Below are 8,758 nucleotides of genomic sequence, written 5' to 3' on the forward strand. Positions count from 1 at the left end.
TACTTTATATATTTTGGATATTAACCCCTTATTACATAAATCATTTAAGAATATATTCTCCCACACTACAGGTTGCCTTTTTGTCCTATTAACAGTGTCCTTTGCTTTACATAAGTGGAATTCATCAAATGAATACATCTTTTATTTCCATTTATCATGATATAGTATTTAGCTTTTTATGAGATAACATAATGACTTTTGAACCTAACTTTGATATGTCCTATAATTTGATACTTTCTATAATCTGACATGTTCTATAATCCCTGATGATTAGCCATGTGGAGCATCTTTTCATGTGCTTGTTGGCCATCTGTATTTCTTCTTTGGAAAAGTAAGAAGTTTTCTGTTCTGTTCCTTTGATCTATGGGTCTGTTCTTGTGCCATTACCATACTGTTACAGAAGCTTCTTAGTTGTAGTTCAATTTGTTCATGTTTGTTTCCCTTGTCTGAGGAGATGGGTGCAGAAAAAATGCTCGTACTCATGTTCAAGATTTTGCCTGTGTTTTATTCTAAGAGTTTTATGGTTTCATGTCTTACATTCAGGTTTCTGAACCATTTGGGGTTTACCTTTGTGTATGGAGTTAGACAGTAGTCCAGTTTTATCTCTTGCATGTAGCTGTCCAGTTATCCCAACACCAGTTATAGGAGATACTGTCTTTTCCCCATTCATGGCTGATTTATTATATATTAAGTGACTGTATATGAATGGGCTCTCTGTTCTGTTCCTTTGATCTATGGGTCTGTTCTTGTGCCATTACCATACTGTTATAATTATTGTAGTTTTGTAGTATAGCTTGAAATCAGAGCACATGATACCCCCAGCTTTATTCTTCTTTCTCAGGTGTGGTTCCATGTGAATTTTAGGATTGTATGCTGGTATTTTGATAGGGATTGCATTAAATCTGTAAGTTGCTTCAGGCATGATGGCCATTTTCACAATGTTAATTCTTCCTATCCATGAGCACAGGATAGATTCCCTTGTATTTATGTCTTTAATTTCTCTCATGAGAGAAATTATAGTTTTCTAGCCTTATAGTTTTTGGAGTACAACTTTTTCACCTCCTTGGTTAGGTTTATTCCTAGGTATTTTATTTTTTTGAGGTAATTGTAAATGGAATTATTTTCCTGGTTTGACTTTTCCTAGTTTGTTGTTAGTATATTGGAATGTAACTGATATCTGTGTATTAATTTGTATCCTGCAACTTTGTGAACCCAATTACTACATTGAATAGTCTTTTGGTAGAATCTTTAGGGTTTTCTATATATAATATCATTTCATCTGCCAGTAGTGACAATTTACCTTCTCTCTTACCAATTTGGATGACTTTTACCTTTTTTCTTGTGTAATTGCTGTGGATAGGACCTTCAATACTATGTTGCATAAAAGTGAGAGTGGACATCTTTGTCTTATTCTTTATCTTAGAGGGAAAATTTTCATGTTTCAACATTGAGTATGATTTTAGCGGTGGGTTTGTCCTATATGGCCTTTATTATGTTGAGATACCCTCTATACCCATTTGGTTGAGAGTTTTTTCATGAATAGATGTTGAATTTGCAAATGTTTTTTCAGCATCTTTGAGATGATCATGTTGTTTTTATCCTTCTTTTTGTTAATGTGGTGTATAATGTTGGTTGATTTGGGAATATTATATCATCCTTGCATCCCTGGAATAAATCCCACTTGCTTGTGATCCTTTTGATGATCTTTTGATGTATTTTTGAATTCAGTTTGCTAACATTTCATTGCAGATTTTTGCATCTATGTTTATTAGGGATATTGGTCCATTAATTTTCTTTTTTTATAGTGTCTTTGTCTGTTTCTGATATTAGAGTGATCTGGTCTCATAGAATGAATTTGGAAGTATTCTCTCCTTTTCTATGTTTTGGAATACATTAAGGATGGGCATTAGGTCTTCTTTAAATATTTTGTACAATTCACCTGTAAAGCCATCTTATATTGGACTTTGTTTGTTAGTAGTTTTTTGACCAATCAATTTTAATACTGGTAACTGGTCTGTTCAGATTTTCTGTTTATTCTTGGATCAATTATGGAAGATTGTTTTTGTGTAGGAAGTTTATTTCTTCTAGGGTGTACAATTTATTGTCATATGATTTTTTCAGAGAATTCTCTAATAATTCTTTGTATTTCTATGCTATCTGTTGTGACTATTCATTTTTTGGTTCTGATTTTTTTATTTGTGTCCTCTCTCTTTTTTTCCTGATAAGTCTGACATTTGACTGTTTTGTTTCTCTTATCAAAGAACCAGCTCTAGGTTTCATTGATTTTTTCTATTGTTTTATTCTTCTGTATTTTATTTATTTCTGCTTTTATCTTTATTTTGTCCCTCCTTCTACTAAATTTGTATTTAATTTGTCCTTTTTTAGTTTACTTAATTGTGATTTTGGGCTGTTTCTTTGGAATTCTTCCTGCTTCTTGATACCTGTATTGCTATATACTTCCCTCTTGGAACTTCTTTTGCAGCATCCCACAAATTTTGGAATGTTGTATTTTTGTTTTCATTTGTCTCCATATATTGCTTGATTTTTGTTTTAATTTTTTCATTGATCCATTGATTATTTGGAAGCATGTTGTTTAGCCCCCAAGTGTTTGTAGGCTTTTTTATTTCTTTGTATAATTTATTTATAGTTTCATACCATTGTGGTCTGAGAAGTTGATTAATAGAAATTTTAATCTTTTAAAATTTATTGATGCTCTTTTTGTGACCTAGTGTGTGGTATATTCTGGAGAAAGTTCCATGTACACTTGAGAAAAATGTGTATCCTGCTGCTTTTGGGTGGAATGCTTGAGGATACCTGTTAATTCCATCTGATCTAATGTGTTGTTCAGTGCCTCTGTTTCCTTATTTATTTTCTGTCTGGTTGATCTATTAATGTAAGTAGTGTGTTAGAGTCCCCTAATATGAGTGAGTTTCAGTCTATTTCCCCCTTTAATTTTCTTAGTATTTGTTTCCATATTTGGATGTTTTTATGATGAGTGCATATTTATAATAGTTTATCACTTTATAATTATGTAATGTCTTTCTTTGTCTCTTGTTACTTTGAAGTCTTTTTTGCCTGATATAGGTCTTGCTATTCCTGTTTTTTCTTCCTATGATTTAAGTGGAATATATTTTTCCATCCCTTCACTTTCATTCTGTGTATATTTTTGGGTCTGAAGTGAGTCTCTTGCAGGCAACATATACGGATCTTGTTTCTTCATTCTGCCACTCTATATCTTCTGATTGGTGCATTCAGTCCATTTATGTTTAAGGTAATTATTGAAATGTATGCACTTATTGTCATTTTATTGTTTTCAGGTTGTTTTTGTAGTTTCCTCTTGTTATTTGATTTTTTTTCTTTAGTGTTGTGATTGGATATCTCTTTTTTAATTTTTTTTGTGTAGGTGTTATAGGCTTTAGGTTTGTGGTTACTATAAGGGTCACGAATTGCTTCCTAACTATATACCAGTTTATATTGTTAATGATTGCTCTATTTCAAACACAATCCTAAAGCACTTTTTAATTCTTCCTCCTCCTCCACATGTTATGTATTAGATGTCATAATCTCCTTTTTCTGTATCCTTTGGTTGATTTTGTTTATAGTTGGTTTTACCACATTTGTTTTGTTTTGTTCTAATGTTATACTTGCTTGGTAATTGGTCTACTACCTTTACTTTGGGTTTATTTTCACCTGTGAAAGCTATTTAGCCTTAGGAATATTTCCATCTACCAGTTACCTTTAACTGGTTGGTACCTTTTACCAGTTACCTTTAACATATCCTTTAATGCTGATTCAGTGGTTATAAATTCCTTGAGCCTTTGTTTATCTGGGACATGTTTAATCTCCTTCAAATTTGAGTGCTAATCTTGCTGGATAGAGGATTGTTGGTTGAAGGATCTTCTTTTTCAGTACATTAAATATTTCATACACTCCCTTCTGGCCTGTAAAGTTTCTGCTGAGAAGTCTGCTGATAGCCTGATGGGGTTTCCCTTATAATATTTTCTCTCTATGGCTGTTTTCAGTACTCTCTCTTCATCCTTAATCTATGTCATTTTAATTATTTTATGTATTTGTTTTGTCTTCCTGGGGTTCCCTTCAGTAGGGGCTCTCTCTGATTCCAGGACCTGAGTGTCTATTTCCTTCCCCAGACTGGAGAAGTTTCAGCAATTATTTCTTCAAAGAGACCTTCTGGTATCCCTATTAGGCAAATATTTTTTCATTTGAAGTTGTCACACAGTTCTCATCATTCTTTCATTCCTAGAGATTCTTTTTTCTTTCTGTTCCTCAGTTTCATTGTGTCCTTGTTCTCTAATTTTCCACCTTGTTGATTATCTCCTCTATTGCAGCAATCTATTATTCATTCACTCCTTTGTATATTTCATTTCACTTACTGTGTTCTTCAGCTCTTAGTGGCTCTTTTTCAGCTCTTCTATTTCTTTGTTCAAGTCCTCCCTGATATTTTCAGTACTTTTCTGCAGATCACTGAACATATTTATGGCTTTTACTTTGACACAATTATCAATAAGATTGGTGATCTCCATTTCATTTAGCCCCTTTTCTGGTGTCTTATCTTGTAGTTTTGCTTGGAATGTATTCCTCTGCCTCCTCATTTGTCAGGGTTTCATGTTCTCCCTTTGTATTAGATGGCTATGTTAAGTTTGCTGTTCTAGAATACAATTACTTTATGAGGAAGTCATCCTGTGGTGCCCAGAAGCTCAACATACTTTCCTCTCCAGTGCCTGGTTCTTTGTGACGGATCCCCACTTGCTGCTGGTGGGCAATGAGCAGGGCTGCCCTATCTGTCTGCCAGCAGTGGTTATCTCAGTCTGCTGCAGATGGCTGGTCACCTCAGCCTTCCCTCTGTGAGTTAAGCAGCAGTGTTCCTGCTGGGATCATTGTGGGCAGGACCACATTCTGCCTGAAGTGATGGCAGCACTGCTGGGCTAATGGGGTGGGAAAGGCAGTCACATTCAGGTGCGTGGTGGAGGGGTGTTCTGGCACAAGGTAGAATGGCAGAGAAGGAGCACACCAGCACTGAGCTGGGCCACCTGTGAGGAGGAAGGAGTCATTGGGGCTGGTTCCCGCAGGCATGTCCTCAGATGGACTGAGTCATGTCTGCACTGGGAAAGCCTCTTTCTGCCTGCCAGGCAGAAAATGTCTGTCTGCCAAGCAGGAAAGTCTTATGTGGCTGGGATGAGTGGATGGGTGCACATGGCCATGCCTCAGGGCTGAGTCACCAATGAGAGAGATAGAACATTTTGGGTTCCCATGAGTACTTGACCTGTTGGGCTGAGAGAGGGTTGGGTAGGTGCTATCCATCTTCCCTTTCTCCTGCATAAAGAGCTCCATCCAACCCTCACCCCCCTGGCACCTCTCCCACCACTGGAAAATCTTTCAAACTACCACTTTTGTTTTGGGTCTCATCAGGACCAATGGAGCATGATTTTCCTTCACAAGTGGCTGGAGTCTCAGCCTCCAAGCATGCTCAAACTCTCCCTGATGTCCAGCCCTACTAATTATCAAAACCTAATGCAGTGTGGACTTGTCTTCCCAGAATAGAATTCCAGGACCATGTGTGCAGAGTTCTTGAGCACCTATCCTTTCCCTGCTCCATTCCTCTTCCTCCCACCTGTTAGTTGGGATGGGGGAAGTTCTGAGGTCCCAACTGATCACAGCTCTGGCACTTTACCATTCTCTGTGCAGTCTTCTTTTCTTCCCCATTTGTAGGTATTCTGTTCTGCAGTCTTCAAGTAGTTTTCAAGGTTAATTGTATTTGCTGTAATTGCTTCCTTGGTGTGTGTGGGAGGCGGTTTCCACCTTGCTTTCTTACCCTGCCATCTTTTTTCCTCCCAAACCACTGATAACTTCCTTAAAAGACTCCATTATATAATAATAAAATAAATCTAGATATCTATTATTTTCTCCTCTATAACTTCATAGTTCTTGAAATGTGAAGGGAAGGAGTCACTGGATAATTTTGTTTCCAGTCAGAACTGCACAGTTGTGATTCACCTAAAATATATTTAATATGATAAAGAGTATTGTTAATGTCCTTATTGTCCACATAATATATCTTTTAGAGTTGCCATCAGGAACAGTTCACCAGCCCACAAAAGTGTACAGAGGGAGAATATAAATTCTATAGTCCTGATGTATATAGTCTAGCCTTCCCACCCATTACTTTTATTTTTGAAAAGGTTGTACTTACTCTTGGCAAGAATCTATAAATAAGAAGGTTAGGAGATAAGTCATTTGCTAACTTCAGTAAAAGTATATCAAAAATATAATAGCAATGGACTCTTGAGAGAACATTACATTTTTATATGTATTATTTATTTACCTGTTTTTCTCATTTTATCTTTACTTTGACAAGTCTCTTGTGTATTGTAAATTAAGTCAGTTTTAAACCCTGAATCTCCCTTTTATTCCCCCAAAATAAATGTATATACTCAGATAATTATATTAAATTGCAATAAATCCTTAAATATATTGAACTCCTAAGCTAATCAGTGCTTCTATAAGATTGTCAGCCTGACCTCACACTTTTGCAATACCATGGGGATTGAAAAGGCAAGGAAGTAATAACAGTAACACTAATAATAACTAAATCAAATTTTCTCTTTAAAAGGGTTACTTTTCTGACCAAGTTCTCATACCAACATTTATAATTCACCAGTTATGTTCTGATTCATTTAAGCACAGAGTCAGTATTTTTAAAGACATATAAATGGTTACAGAAGACTTTTAAAAAGCACCAAACAAACATTAGACTAGGACTTAGAAGATCATAATTTGAATCTCAAATTTATCTGGAGAAAAAATAATCACTTAATATTTCTAAACTTGTGTTATCTTAAGTTTAAAATGGATATTACAATGAGCTTCCTATTTTTCTTTCACATCTTCCATTGATTCACTAAATTTAATTTTACTGTCTTAGTGCTTTCTTTCACATTTGCTAAAACGACCCTGAATAAACAGTAAAAGAAAACTTTTGCATGTGATGGATAGGGAGACATTTCAAAATGGCACAGTGCTATAATGCCAGGCTCTCATTTGAAGCCAGAGGACCTCCTAAAGTAAGAAAATGATGAATCAGAATGAAAAAATTTAAGTTTTGTGCTTCCTGCGCCCTGAATTAAAGGAAAAATGGTGGCTATACATATAAACATAAATGACAGCTTTTCAACTGTAATTAAAGGGCATTGACACCCTAACTACTTAAATCTGACTTCTAAATTACTTAGGACTAAAGATAAGTGCAATGGCTCTTCAGACAAGTAATAAACAAACTTGATTTGAAAGAAATGGAAACCTATTCATGAAGTACATGTGACTTTACTTGAATTTTAAGATTTTTAAAATCCTCTAAGATCTGGATTTGATGAGAACAACCAGATTAATAAAGTATTGCATAGCCATGGAATTAAAAATCAGGATGAATGGCTTCTAGGAAAAAGAATATACTACCCTCAGAGAATAAAAGTGGTTGGTAAATGGAGACCAGACTGAACACTCAAAAAGTAAATACATAGTGGTGTTAAAAAGTGTTTGAACTTAAGCAATCAACTTAATATAGACTGCTATATGCTTAGGATTTTATAAATGAATTTCATGGTAACTCCAATCCAAAAACCCATAATACATATACAAAATAAGTAAATAAATAGAGATAAAGGAGTCCAGAATAATGCTAAAGAAAGTCAGCACTCATAAAAGAAGAGAGCAGGAGCAGAAGAAAGGAACAAAGTAAAAAACAACCAGAAAAAAATTAACAAAATGGCAATAAGTATACACCTATCAATAACTGGTCTAAATATTCCAATCAAAAGACATTGGGTGACTGAATTTAAAAACTACACCCATCTATATGCTATCTATAGGAGACTCATTTCAGACCCAAACATATACTGAAAGTGAAGGGATGGAAAAAGGTATTCGGTGCAAATGATGTAAACCAAAAAGCTAGGGGAGCAATACTTGTATCAGATCAACTATGCTTTCAAACAAAGACTGTAACAAGAAACAAAGAAGGACATTACATAACGATAAGAGTTCAGTCAACCAAGAAGATAAAGCAATTATAAATATCGATACACCCAACATAGGATCACCTAAGTATATAAAGCAAATATTAACAGAAGAAAGGCATAAATTGACAGAAATATAATAATAGTAGAGGAGTTTAATACCACATCAATGGATAGATTATCAGAAAATTAGCAAGGAAAGAGTGGCTTTGAATGACATAGACCAAATGGACCTAACAGATTTATACAGAATATCCCATCCAAAAACAATGAAATAAACATTCTTTTCAAATGTACATGGAACCTTCTCCAGGCTAGATCACAGGTCAGACAACAAAACAAGTCTTGATAAATTTAAGATTGAAACCTCATCAAGAATCTTTTCTGACCACAACAGTATGAAACTATGAATCAATTACAAGAAAAAGACTGGAAAGAAGAAAACACATGGACGCTTAACAGCATGCTACTAAACAGCCAATGTGTCCACAAAGAAATCAAACAGGAAATAAAAAAATACCTGGAGATAAATGAAAATAGTAGCACAATGGTTTAAATTCTTTCGGGTGCAGCAAAAGCAGTTCTAAAAGGGAAGTTTATACCAATTAGATCTCAAGAAATAAGGAAACTCTCAAATAAAAAATATAAACCTACACCTATAAGACCAAGAAAAAGAGAAAAAATTAAAGCCCAAAGTTAGTAGAAGGAAGGAAATAATACAGATCAGA

This window comes from Manis javanica, chromosome 16 (assembly GCF_040802235.1).
Source record: "Manis javanica isolate MJ-LG chromosome 16, MJ_LKY, whole genome shotgun sequence".
Lineage (NCBI taxonomy): Eukaryota > Metazoa > Chordata > Mammalia > Pholidota > Manidae > Manis > Manis javanica.